The 14,670-nt window shown below is 42.2% G+C and overlaps 1 long non-coding RNA gene across 4 annotated transcripts in view; it reads right to left on the bottom strand.

The window, feature by feature from the left end:
• LOC149121261 (uncharacterized) overlaps positions 1–14,670 on the bottom strand; it is a 123,092-nt gene that overhangs the window by 14,580 nt on the left and 93,842 nt on the right. The window contains exons 3-4 of one of the 4 annotated variants that reach the window (XR_016224347.1): positions 3,420–3,563; positions 1,570–1,715 (exon numbers count right to left, since the gene is read on the bottom strand). This is a non-coding gene — a long non-coding RNA (uncharacterized LOC149121261). Of the gene's footprint in view, positions 1–1,569; positions 1,716–2,045; positions 2,269–3,419; positions 3,564–14,670 lie in introns of those variants that run through there. The other 3 variants (XR_016224349.1, XR_016224346.1, XR_016224348.1) reach the window with 3 other exon arrangements.

The raw sequence follows: 14,670 nt of genomic DNA, 5'->3' as shown, positions 1-14,670 counted from the left end.
AAGTCAGGGACACTTTCCAGTTACTCAAGTGCCTTAAAATGTTGCAGAGAAGTGCTGTGGCTTTAAAGCGCTCACTGATTTAGGGCTTACTATGAATGCAATGCTGACATCGCTCTATCCCATTTTTTTTAAACTTTTATTTAATGAATATAAATTTCCAAAGTACGATTTATGGATTACAATGGCTTCCCCCCATACCGTCCCTCCCACCCACAGCCCTCCCCTTTCCCACTCCCTCTCCCCTTCCATTCACATCAAGATTCATTTTCGATTATCTTAATATACAGAAGATCAGCTTAGTATATATTAAGTAAGGATTTCAACAGTTTGCTCCCTCACAGAAACATAAAGTGAGGAATAATAGATGATTTTTTTTAAATGATGATGAAATCAGATCAGACCTATTGTCATGTTTAATCCCAGTGAGAATCAAGTTGGGAGTTGATAATTTTTTTTTTTTACAGAGGATCAGTTTAGTATGCATTAAGTAAAGATTTCAACAGTTTGCACCCCCATATAAACACAAAGTGAAATATATTATTTGAGTACTCGTTATAGCATTAAATCTCAATGCACAGCACATTAAGGACAGAGATCCTACATGAGGAGTAAGTGCACAGTGACTCCTGTTGTTGACTTTACCAATTGACACTCCTGTCTATGGCATCAGTAATCTCCCTATGCTCCAGTCATGAGTTCCCAAGGCTATGGAAGCCCTCTGAGTTCTCCAATTCTTATCTTGTTTAGACAAGGTCATAGTCAAAGTGGAGGTTCTCTCCTCCCTTCAGAGAAAGGTACCTCCCTCTTTGAAGACCTGTTCTTTCCACTGAGATCTCACTCACAGAGATCTTTTGCCAGAGTGTCTTGGCTTTCCATGCCTGAAATACTCTCATGGGCTTTTCAACCAGATCCAAATGCCTTTAGGGCTGATTCTGAGGCCAGAGTGCTATTTAGGACATCTGCCATTCTATGAGTCTGCTGAGTGCTCTATCCCATTTTAATCTTCACACTGTGAGATCGGTATTGACAAATCTCATATCCAAAATGAAAATATGTGGCAGGTCGTGATATCTGTAAGTGTGTCTTTTGTGACTTGAGGATCTTCTCGGCACCAGACGTAGGCCGGTTTTAACACCAAGTGCTTGCCCTAGACAGTGCCAATGTCAAGAACTGGAGAAGTGTTCTTTTAGTTTCAATGCATGCACACAAGGAGCATCAAGGTAAACACAGAGTTTTTCATTTTACTGACCACACTCCCCTTCAACACTATAATCCTGAACGTTAGCCAGAAGGACTGGGAGGTGGGGAGGACGTGCATTTGAGTTATATATGATCACATACATTACACATGTGGTGGTGTTTCATAATTTGTGTGGTATATAACAATAAAAACTGATGTCTGTTTCTAGTAATTCAGTGGTGAATCTTACTTGATTTTGAAGCTAAAGGACACCTCAACTGTCAACTGCTGGAGTTTCGATTTCTAGTCACAAAACATTTTGAAGTTAACATGAAGATTGTAGGGAGGACATTTCAATTAAAATTCTAACAGCTTCGGGGCTCTCTGACCTTGAAAAGGAAAACGAAGACACTGTGTGACCACCTGAGAAGCAAAGCTTGAAGTTCTTTTGTGTCTTAGAAGTGGTGTTGCTGTTCTAGGATTCCGGGTGGTGGAGAAGCCTTTGGATACTCTGAAGGAGGGAAGTCCATTATCACTGCAAGGAGAGAGGTGAGGGAATAAGGAAAAGACTTTTTTCCTATTTCTGAAATTCATCTTTAAGGCTGGTATTGTGGTGCAGCAGATTAAGCTGTCACTCCTATATCAGAATGCCAGTTCCAGTGCTGGCTGCTCTGCTTATGATCCAACATCTTACTAACATGCCTGAGAAGGAAGAAGATAGCCCAAGTGCTTGGGCCCCTGCCACCCGTGTGGCAGCTCCTGGCTCCTGGCTTCTGCCTGACCTACCTCTGGCTGTTATGGACATTAGGGTAGTAAACCGAAAGGTTGAAATATTTTTTTTAAAAAGATTTATTTATTTACGTGGGAGGCAGAGTTACACAGGGGTGGGAGAGAGAGAGAGAGAGAGAAAGTCTGTCTTCCATTTGCTGGTTCACTCCTCAAATGGCCACAATGGCTGGAGCTGCACTCATCCAAAGCCAGGAGCCAGGAGCCAGGAGCTTCTTCCAGGTCTCCCATGCAGGTGCAGGGGTCCAAGGACTTGTGCCATCTTCTACTGCTTTCCCAGGCCAGAGCAGAGAGCTGGATGGCTGGATGGGAAGAGGAGCACCTGGGACTTGAACTGGTGCCCATATGGGAGCTGACATGCAGGCAGTGGTTTTACCCACTACGCCACAGCACCAGCCCTGGTTGAAGATATTTCTTTTGTTCTTTCTCCACTCTCCTCCCCTCCCCTCCCCTCCCCTCCCCTCCCCTCCCCTCCCCTTCCCTCCCTTCCCCTTCCCTTCCCTTCCCTTCCTTTCCCTTCCCTTCCCTTCCCTTCCCTTCCCTTCTCTTCCCTTCCTTTCCCTTCTCTTCTCTTTTTCTCCTCTTCTCTGCTCTCCCTTTCCCCCTCCTCTCCCTCTCTCCCTCTGTTGTTCTTTCAAATAAATTAATACATATATATTTTAAAAATTAATCTTTTCAGATACATTTCAGGCCATCCCTATTAAATTCCTGGGCAGATTTTTACATTGGGCAATACCTCACAGAAGGCTGATATTTAAAATCCTTCAGCTGATCTCCTGCCAGGAAGCTTAGGGAAGAAATAACATCTTCCCAGTTTTGGGTTAAGAACTTGTTTTATGCAAAATAGTCTTTTTTTTTTTGGACAGGCAGAGTTAGTGAGAGAGAGAGACAGAGAGAAAGGTCTTCCTTTTCCATTGGTTCACCCCACAAATGGCTGCTACAGCCGGCGTGCTGTGCCGATCCGAAGCCAGGAGCCAGGTGCTTCCTCCTGGTCTCCCATGTGGGTGCAGGGCCCAAGCACTTGGGCCATCCTCCACTGTACTCCCGAGCCACAGCAGAGAGCTGGACTGGAAGAGGCGCAACTGGGACAGAATCCGGTGCCCCGACCGGGACTAGAACCCGATGTGCCAGCGCCGCAGGCAGAGGATTAGCCTAGTGAGCCGTGGCACCAGCCCAAAATAGTCTTTCAAACACAGATCAGTTGTCTCAGCAAAATCATCTGAAGGTTTCAACACACTCTCATGTAAACATTTGGTTCTTTGTCTGTTAATGGAAGGGTTTGAATGGGAAAAGAGGCCAACCTATGTACCTGAAAAGGATCTTCTATTATTTTTTCTAGAATCTATGGTCCTAGTCTTAGGAGTCTTAAGTCAGCGGTAGGGATGTCAGCAAGTGAAATACAGTAGGCTCCCATGGATGATACCTGATGAAGGGACAGATCATCTGTACTTACCACCAATCCATTCTCTGTATGGTGTCTCAGCCTTGGACTCACAGAAGGGCAGAGTTTGTAGAAGTGCGGCTTCCACTTACCAATTTGAGATCCATGAGTGCCCAGTTCCCGTCCCAGACCTCACTGCCAGCACACCAGGAACTTCTGGAATAGAGTGCAACAGTGGTGATGGGCCCTCCCAGGATACCATGTGCTGTGTGTGCCCGTCATCACCAAGATACACATCCAAGAAGAGTGGACATACTTCCATTATTAGACATAATATCAACACTCATCCAGACATTCTCCATCCATTTGTTCTGGTTGAATCTAAGACCACGATTTTTCCTTATGAAGGAGAAGACATCCCAGAAACAAACTATTCAGAAAGCATTGTCAGATAGATTCCAGAAACTGTTGATTGTGGTTTTAGGTAGGGCTTTCTCAACTATCTTTAAAGTGCTTGTTTCCACGAGCAAATAAACTCACTTTAAAAAGTTACTAGGATTTAAAGAGGGACATCGAAGATGTTCCATAGTATGCTCTTATTTACTAAAGTTTTCACAACAATGATCTCAAATCTGTTATGACATTTCTGAGAAAAAAAGCCAGCAAACATTATCTCCCCGGTTTATAATGTAGAATAATAAAGTGTTTGATCCAGCTCTCCTTTCTTGATCATTGCCTAATATACACTGTGCTAAAAAGCACTGGACACTGGGATTTGAGTCCTAATTTTGTCTCAGATTTTTTTACACAATTTTACATGTTATAGGTGAGAAAGAGTTGAAGATTTCTATTATCTCTAAGCTGTCATCTCTTCCATAAAACAGGTTTAGCAATTCAATCCACCTTATGAAGGATATTGCCAAAGAGATGGTGAATGGAAACAGCTTCTACCTATGGCTACATTGTAAGCAGAGAGTATGTGTTAAATCACTGCAGAGGAGGGAAATTGTAAGATTCTGTTCTCTGAATCAAGAATTCCGTTTCAGGCTTCATTGCTGACATAGACATTGGGCAAATATGATTTGTCTAATCAACTGCTTTTGTGTGAGCCTTGAAAGAGGCCACACTACTGAGTGTCACTGATGGTGATCCCTGCTAGTTCCACAGTGGTATGAATGTTTTATGTGTTCAAAAGAAACTTGATACTTTCCAGAAAGTCTCTGAACATAATTGCTCTCCTGCTTCCCAATCCCGAAGGCCTAGACAGAGAAATTCTAGCTGAGTTATCCAAGGTGGCCTTGATCTAGGGCAGCCCTTCTAGTGGTGGTCTAATTTCCCTTGCCCTCAGGTGGAATTCCCATCACTGAATACCCTTTATGAACCAAACTAAAGGTCTAGGTTGTTTACCTCTCCCTAATATGTCTCCCTACCCTTGTATATACTCAAACCTTCTTGGGTCCAAAGCTGTATGTATCCAGGTTGCCTAGAAGGGAGTTGTGTTTTGATTGGTAGGTAGGCCAGTATCTGCAAATAAAATGCTGAAATGCTCTCTCCAAAGCTTTGTTCACAATCTAGTGCAGTTTTGGTTCAAAGGGAGTACACAACTGCCCCCAACGTTATACAATGAAGTGTGTTAGTTCAGTGGTCTCTATCCCAGATTTAAACTCACTTTGACACACCCACCCACCTAATACCTTACTATTCAACACCGATAGGATATTTTTGTTTCCATACTTCCTATTTCCATAGCTTCTACATCTAAGATCACAAAATTCTTTGAGCCAACAATAGTTGGCACTTCATACATTTTTTAACAACTGTGAAAAAAAAAACCAAAGTGTAAGGTGAGAAAATTTCTAGGAAAATGCTCTTTCTGCTCTTAGAAGCTCTGCTCCAAGCCCATCCCTTTGGCCTCCAGGCCATAGAAAAGGATGGACCTGAACCTTACAAAATGTAGCTCTCTCGAGCATGCATCACTTTGCATGTAACTAAATCTTGTTTCTCTGCTAAACTTTACCTAAGTCTCATCCTTGAACTCTTTTCTTGCCCTGAAGAAAAGAACATGGACAAGCCACCCTACGACATTTCCAGGTGTTGCAGATGCTGGGCTGCTTGAACACAAGCCTTTCAGAACTCCCCACATACAGGATCCCAGGAATTCAGAACAAACTAACTGTGGTCTTATGTGAGTTTGATTTGTTAACTCAGCCCAAAGTTGTGTTTTGTTGGTTGTGTGTGTGTGTGTGTTGTTTTGACAAAGGTAGCGAAAGCGGTATTGCCAGTAAGGCTGGAAGTTGAAGCTCAGCACTTCCAAAATTTGCTTCTCCCCTTGAAATATGGAAAGAGCTGTGACATCACCAAGGTAGTCTAAAGGGGAGTTTCTCACAGGCAAATAGGCCTTTTAAGCTTCTGGGATCATCCCTCACTTCTCCCAGGAAGACAGGCCAACTCTTCACAGCATTTGTTCAGGTACATTTATAATGGAGTCCTTACCTCCCCATTGGACAAGAATTCAGAGGAGAGACAAGAGACTGGCAGCAAGCACGCTAGTGAGGTTGATGAAGAAGTGCACCTGACTCATCAAGAAGGGAGCTCAGCCAAAAGTCAGTGTATATGCCCCCATCCGCATTTAGACTATGGTTTGTATGGGTATGGGCAAATTTTTTCAACCATATTCCCTACCCATCTCTGGAAGATTACTAGGCAGAACACCCAAGTGCAGGATCCTCCCTGGGTGTTACATTACTGGGCAGAAAGGTTCCTGGCACCAGACTTGGGACCTTCCTTACAATGATATTGGGCAGGGCCTTTGATCTGCAAATGTTGGGTTGTTCTCAAGACATGTTTCCAAGATATCTAGGCCCCTTGTCTCAGGTAATTGATTTTTTTCCTCCCATAAACATAGGCTAGTACCTGTCAGTTGCATTCTGAAAAGTATATCAAATTTTTTTCCATATAAAACACTTTAATCCAATTTAAATAAAAGCCAGTCAATGAAACTGCAAACTTTAAGAAGTTCCTGGGCCGGTGCTGTGGCATAGCAGGTAAAGCCGCCACCTGCAGCACCAGCATCCCATATGGACACCGGTTCGAGTCCCAGCTGCTCCACTTCCAATCCAGCTCTCTGCTCTAGCCTGGGAAAGCAGTGGAGGATGCCCCAAGTGCTTGGGCCCCTGCACCCGTGGGGGACCCGGAAGCAGCTCTGGCTTCTGGCTCAGATCAGCACAACTCTGGCCATTGCATCCATTTGGGGAGTGAACCAGCAGACAGAAGATCCCTCTGCCTCTGCTCCTCTGTAAACTCTGCCTTTCAAATAAATAAATAAATCTTTTTTTTTTAAAAAACTTCCTTTGAAATATGAGAGAAAGGAATTCAGCACTGATTTTAGAAACTTGTTAACAGATCCTCAAATGAACCAAATCTTGCGCTCACTTCCATTTTTTAAAGATTTATTTCTTTATTTGGAAGGCAGAGTTACAGAGAGGCAGAGGCAGAGAGAGGTCTTCCATCCACTGGTTTACTCCCCAGATGGCCACAACAGCCAGAGCTGGGCCAAACTGAAGCCAGGAGTCAGGAGCTTCCTCCAGGTCTCCCACATGATGAAGGGGTCCACGGATTTGAACCATCTTCTACTGCTTTCCCAGTCCATTGCAGACAGCTGGATCAGAAGAGGAGCAGCCGGGACTCGAGCCAGCACCATATGGGATCCCAGCACTGCAGGCACCGGCTTTACCTGCTAAGCCACAGCACCAGCCCCTTCACTTCCACTTTTAACACCATTACCAGGATATTTGGCAATAAAGACATTTATATCCCACATTCAGAGTACCTGGGGTTCAACACACAGATCTGGCTTCTAACTCCAGCTTCCTCCTAATGCAGACTTTGAGAGCAGCAACGGCTTGGGTAGTTGGGTTCTTGCCACCCATATGGCAAAGCTGGATTGAGTTCTTGATTTCTGGTTTGACTGGCCCCATCTCAGCCATTGCAGGTATTTGGGAAATAATCCAGTACAAAAGAGCGCTCTCTCCCTCCCTCTGTCTCTCTACTTCTCAAATAATCATTTCAAATTTAAAAACTATGAAAATCATTACCATATGCCAAGCCATGTGCTAGGTACTGGGAATAAGACAGAGACCTCTCTTGGAGTTTCCATAGTAGAAGCTGTGTCAGACAGTGCATAACAAAATAGATTCTGAAAAGGGCTCTGAAGGAAGTCAGCTGGGTTCTGGTGACAGCAGTATGCTTTGTGCACTTTAACATCTTACACATCTTCTCTATGGCCACACAGGGTAAAACCACTAGTAAGTGCCATTGTTACTTCTAGGTTAGTAGCTGTACCGAGCCAAGGTAGAATGGGGGAAGTTTTCCTATGGCAATGTAAACTGCTATTCATATGTGTTCTAATCATCACACCCACACTGAATTGCCCGCGTCTCCTACAGAAATCTTCTAAGAACTGATTTCACTGTAGCCCCTACCTAACAGAATTGTCAAATATGAAAAAAAAGGATACTGAGAATTTAGAGGAAATGGCCTCATTCCATAATAAATAAGCATAATATGTGTCTTCCTACGTCTGCCCTAACTGGCCCTGATGGGAGGAAAGACAGCTCTTGGATTTGAACTTGGAAGAGGAAAATTCAAGCTAGCAACCAGAACCAGACCACAACTCTGAAGACCCCCCTCCAAAAAAGCCAGCCCCGTTACTTCCTTGGGAAACTCCACCTCCTCCACCCCACCCCACACCAGTGGGCTGCTGGAGTCCTGGAGCCACTGCTGTGCCCAGATCGTTAGATCCCCGCAGAGACCCCCAGAGAGTCGATCACACCAAACTGCAAGAGCAAGGTTTATTCAGGAGTACAAGCCGCGACAGGGACCCCATCCAACCAGACTGCACAGCGGAGGAAGGAGTGAGGCCCCAGTCTTTGTTTGGGAGAGTTTTTAAAGGAAAAAGGGGCTACATCAGCAGGAAAAAAAGAGTTCATACAGCATGGAAGCTTTGGGCTCAGGGAGTTACTTTGTTTAGCAATCTCTACTGTGCTGTCCTTGGTCTACCGAGCTAGCTGTCCCTGGTAAGCTTTGATATCTCCGGAATGCCTGAATGCCTGCTTTTACAAGGACCCGGGTCTGCTATGGGAAATGGAGGCTGCTTTTTTTTTGTTTTAAAATGGAGTCACTTTGGTTCTTCATTCCCCCCTTGTTTTTGTACATGTTTGAAAAACCCAATCATGGGTTTTGGACTGACATTTTATAGGTTTTACAAACATTTAAGGGTTTATATTGGGACTGTTGGACCATTAATTGAATGGTGTCCAATCTCTGCTTCATAAACTGTACAAGTTTGTTAACAATGCAAGGTCTGAAGGTTAAAATTAAAATCAGGAGAACAAGGGCCCTATGAGTCCTGATAGTAGGGTGGCTTGCCACGGAGAAGAATTGAACCAAGACTCAAACCACCCCTGAGAAGCCTCCTGTTCTTTTTTTTTTATCTTGCCAGCCCCTCCCTGACCTTAGCCAGCCATGTTATCTTTTATTAGGCCCGAGTGATCAGCGTAAAAGCAGCATTTTTTCCCAGAGTGGCGCACAGCCCATCACATCGGTCCCAAAAGTCCAAGAGGTACAGAGGGATGACGATCCATCTTCAGAGTCACCCCTGTTGATGTGGGGCAACGAGGCACTCTGCGCTGCCATGGGGCGATGTCTTAAGCCACTGTATCCTGGGTGGGGAGCCGAGCACATTCCTGTAGTAGCATTTGGTTGACCTCCTGGTTGCCGAAGGCCTTGGTTCGCTCTATCACCAGCTGTAAACACTTAACCAGACACTGTACTATAGAGACAGGGTGAGAATAAAGCATATTCCAGCCAAAACTGGGAGAAAAATCACTCATTAGTGTGGGAGAGGATTACCAGTACACACATGCTGGGAGTATAAACGGCAATCTACTACAGAGAACAAAGAATTTACAGAAATCCTCAGCGTTTAATTTCTGCTCTACTTTAGTACTCAGAATAATGACTAGCTATTTGCAGTATGTCTTTTTAACTTTTTAACTTTGTGCATTTACTTTTTCTGAACAAGGCGGAGCTGCTGCTGTTATGTGTAACTGAGATAGTAGTTGATATTTAATAGGAAACACTGCTCACAGAACTGTATTTCCTACTAGCCAAATTTACCTAATAATGAATTATCCTGATAATGGAGAGTAGATGCCATATGCACTAATTATACAGATGTTAAAGTCACAGTTTTAAACAAGGTAATTTACATTTTGAAGTACACTATTTACGGTAATACTGTTTAAAAGATACTACAGCTGCCCCCACAGGTTATGTACAGAATGTCTGTATACCACTGATTTTAATAAGCAACAAAATTACATAGGAATGAGGCCCAGGAGTGGGCCAGGCAGGGTCCAGAACAAAGGACAGAGTTGCTATTAGAGGAGTCAAGAAAGGTGTTGTCCAAGTTACAAATAAGTTTTCTGATTGAGATGCAAAGAGAACCTGATAGAAGGGGCTTGATAATAACCTGGTGGGCTTTAGGCCTTGTAAGTTAAGGGACCTAGACCTATTTATCTTTTTACATAGGGTACATTTTAAGGGTGGTGTGAACCTCCTTGGGGAAGGCACCCTTTTGACTTTTATTACTTACCTGGCCTGGGAGGAGAGCTGGCCAGGTAAAGGCAGGTGGCATCTCCAATAGGAAATTTACAGCTCTGTCTGCAATGTTACTGACCCTACTTGGCCATTCTTTCAACAGTGGTGGTCACTTTGGAGGCTGGGCTGAGTGAAGGGCTTTTCAGCTTACAGCCAATAAGATCCGTGGCTCTGACCTGAAGTCCTTCGACTCCAGGACAGGTCCATTTCCAGTGATCCAATTCTTGGCTGGCAGAGCTGCCAGGGCTCTTCACAAGCTGACTTCTGCTGAAGCCCAGGCTTACCACATTGAACGCCACTGCAGTGGACTGGCCTGTTGGGTCTCCCTGAGGGCAGATCACTGTACAGAGCTGCCTATAATAGGCCTGCCACCCATCTTTACATTGCTTCTGATGCCCAGCTCTCTTTTTCTCCTGGTTCTTGTTAAATCAGACCAGAGAATGCAAGTCAAGGGAGTGCTCAGTCCCACCTCTAATTTTCATTGCCTAGACTAGAAGTCTATAGTCATAGGCATGTTTTTTATGAATATTTAGCTGGACTGAGTTACTCTGATTTCTGAACATGGTTGACCTTTAACAGAACTGACTTATATCCTTACCCAAATAGCTATGCAAGGATACTGCCAGATTGTCACTACAAAATCTTACCAGTTACCAGCCATGCTTAAAAACCTTGCACCACCAGAGGCAAAACAGACACGTTACTCTGTGTGGTGTTGCCTGGAGGCAGCTTTAATTTTTTATGCTAGTCTTTAATCCAAGTAATTAAGTAATCTTACAAGGAATAATTACATATGGCAATAGGGTCAAAAAGGTAGGGCAGCTTTTCCATGCACAAACATTTTAAGAGTAATATCAAATGAAAACTTAGCAATAGATTTAATTATTAGAAAACAACTTAGGAAAACACTTACCAGAAGGTCCAATGTCCTTTACAAATGTTAAGAATACATGTACTTGGGGCCAGCGCCGCAGCTCACTAGGCTAATCCTCTGCCTTGCGGCGCCGGCACACCGGGTTCTAGTCCCCGTTGGGGCACCGGATTCTGTCCCGGTTGTCCCTCTTCCAGGCCAGCTCTCTGCTGTGGCCAGGGAGTGCAGTGGGGAATGGCCCAAGTGCTTGGGCCCTGCACCCCATGGGAGACCAGGATAAGTACCTGGCTCCTGCCATCGGATCAGCGCAGTGCGCCAGCCGCAGCACTCCGGCTGCGGCAGTCATTGGAGGGTGAACCAATGGCAAAAGGAAGACCTTTCTCTCTGTCTCTCTCTCTCACTGTCCACTCTGCCTGTCAAAAAAAAAAGAATACATGTACTTGGAAACATCTCTTAAATACCCAACATGGAGTAGCTTGTTTAACCAGCAAATTTAAGCACAAGTAATAAAATATTTTCAGTTGTTTTTTTTTTTTAACAAGTTTACAGAGATTTAGGTTACACGAATTTTCAATTAACTTTAGCTGTTTAAACTTACAGGCAACATTTTGTTACAGATTACAATATAATCAAACTCTACAGCAATATGAACACTTGAGATAACTTTCTTGTATACATAACATTTAGTCCAGCAGAGACATTAGAAAAACATACATAAATGATACAGAGGAGTTGATTAGATAGATGCATTTAGTTTCACAGCAAACTATAGGGTCACATACATCAGAACAATAAAGCAGTTTATAGTTGTTAAAATCTTTAACCTTTTTTATAAATTACCAATTGATTTGAATTACTTTCTGATCTTAGTAAACTCAGTTAACTATACTTTTTCCCAGTTGGTACCTGTAATACATTATTGGCTTTATCAGTCCACAAAGTCATCCCAAGGTACTGAATACAATAGATGTAGCTGGAAAAAGTCCATTGCAACCAATAGGAGGACAGTTAAACACAGAACCAACAACACTTTAGTTTTATGAGTAGTAAATCTGATATACAAAACTGTGGATGACAAAAGACCTTAAGTTGTTATATTTAAAATTACAAACTTGTTAACCAAGAAGAGACACTTGTTTACTTTACATAGCATTTTTGAAAGCACCTGTAGGATTTTACAAGGCACACTTAACTTTTTTAGGCCTCTGGGGCCCCTTCACCAAGATGACCATTATGTTCAGTAACACTAGATTACCAGACTTTATAATTTTCTGACATTTGTATTAATACCATTTTATATTATGACATAATACAGACCAAATTTGATCACTGTTACAGGGTGATTATTTAAAGGTTTGAAAATAAGCACATATTTAAATAACCCATAGTTCTTAATAAAAACTCAGTTGTTTTTAAACAATTAGAATTTAACAAAGACATCAAGAGAACATAATAGATTACTTTAACTTATTGCTTTAACAGAGAATCAGTAATAGCTTCCGTGTCCAAAAATTTTTTTCTTATAACTTTTTGTGACTTTTGCATACCCTCTTACTTCAAAAAATTTTTTATACTTGTGATGTTTTTTATCTGTCAATTTTCTTGCTTTACATTTTGAAATAACCTATTAAAATCTTTAAATTAAGACAACATTTTTAAACAAGGTAACACATTAAATTTCAGTGTTAATTAATTTTAAGTGATGTTGAACTACTTTTTATATAGACAATCTATGAAAACACGTTAGCAATTTAAGTAGTTTTTCTATAGAACATAAGGTGTAAGGTGTTGAAAGTACCAAAGTTTACATTTAGACACTTATCTCATTTGTCTTTACCCAATTTAAATTAGCAGTTACACCTAAATGACTTAAGATCCTGATATTATATATCTCTATCTGAATTTAATTAAAATTAAAATTGTATTTATCTAAAACAAGTGCTAATTACCTATTACTGTTTCATTGAGTACTGACCACCCAGAAATTTTTTAAAATAAATTGCAAAATAAGTTCAGCAAGTTACAAAGCAATATCTTCTGGCTTGTACGAGATAAAACAGAAGAGCCATCAGAAGGGTGGGATACCCGATTTGTTTCATTGATAAGACAGGGAGAGTAGACTTTGGACCAGACCTGATTTTAAGATAGAGTTCAAATTCTGAGATAAGGCAAGGGGGAGGAGAGTTACCCAGTCCATGCCAGTCTCTAAGGCCAAATTCAAATTTTGTGCCAATCTTGCGCACAGCGCCACTGCTTTGAAACCCGCCAACAGAGTCTGGTGATAGACATGGACTCTCTCCTTTACAGAAATTAACCCAATTGTAATTGTCCTTTTTAACATTTACATTGTTTTAACATGCCAGAGGCTGTTCACCTTGGAGACCTGTTGCAGATATGGGTATGGCCCGGCGTGAGAGATTTATACCCTCTCCCCCAGATTTTTTTTTTTATCTTTTCTTTAATGAATATAAATTTCCAAAGTACGACTCATGTGTTACAATGGCTTCCCCCCCCATACCGTCCCTCCCACCCACAACCCTCCCCCTTCCCACTCCCTCTCCCCTTCCATTCACATCAAGATTCATTTTCGATTATCTTAATATACAGAAGATCAGCTTAGTATACCTTAAGTAAGTATTTCAACAGTTTGCTCCCACACAGAAACATAAAGTGAAAAATAATAGATGATTTTTTTTAAATGATGATGAAATCAGATCAGACCTATTGTCATGTTTAATCCCAGTGAGAGTCAAGTTGGGAATTGATAATTTCTTTCTTTTTTTCTTTCTTTTTTTTTTTTACAGAAGATCAGTTTAGTGTACATTAAGTAAAGATTTCAGTCGTTTGCACCCCCATAGAAACACAAAGTGAAATATACTGTTTGAGTACTCATTATAGCATTAAGCCTCAGTGTACAGCACGTTAAGGACAGAGATCCTACATGAGGAGTAAGTGCACAGTGACTCCTGTTGTTGACTTTACCAATTGACACTCCTGTTTATGGCATCAGTAATCTCCCCATGCACCAGTTATGAGTTTCCAAGGCTATGGAAGCCCCTTGAGTTCTCCGACTCTTATCTTGTTTAGACACGGTCATAGTCAAAGTGGAGGTTCTCTCCTCCCTTCAGAGAAAGGCACCTCCCTCTTTGAAGACCTGTTCTTTCCACTGGGATCTCACTCACAGAGATCTTTTTGCCAGAGTGTCTTGGCTTTCCATGCCTGAAATACTCTCATGGGCTTTTCAGCCAGATCCGAGTGCCTTTAGGGCTGATTCTGAGGCCAGAGTGCTGTTTAGGACATCCGCCATTCTATAAGTCTGCTGAGTATCTCACTTCCCATGTTGGATCACTCTCCCCTTTATTTATTCTATCGGTTGGTGTTAGCAGATACTAGACTTGTTTATGTGCTCCCTTTGACTCTTAGTCCTTTCATTATGATCAATTGTGAACTGAAATTGATCACTTGGAGTAGTGAGATGGCATTGGCACATGCCACCTTGATGGGATTGAATTGGAATCCCCTGGTATGTTTCCAACTCTACCAATTGGGGCAAGTCAGCCCGAGCATGCCCCAAATTATACATCTCTTCCCTCTCTTATTCCCACTCTTATGTTTAACAGGGATCACATTTCAGTTAATTTTCAACACTTAAGAATAACTGTGTGATAATTACAGAATTAAACCAGTCATATTAAGTAGAACAGACAAAAAAAATACTATGAGGGATAATGTATTAAGTTGTCCATTAGCAGTCAGGGCTATGCTGATCAAGTCACCATTTCTCATAGTGTC

This window comes from Oryctolagus cuniculus, chromosome 17 (assembly GCF_051225735.1).
Source record: "Oryctolagus cuniculus isolate XC-2025 breed Fujian yellow rabbit chromosome 17, ASM5122573v1, whole genome shotgun sequence".
Taxonomy (NCBI): domain Eukaryota; kingdom Metazoa; phylum Chordata; class Mammalia; order Lagomorpha; family Leporidae; genus Oryctolagus; species Oryctolagus cuniculus.
The sequence above is the reverse complement of the archived record's forward strand: the minus strand, read 5'-3'. Positions and strand labels throughout refer to the sequence as shown.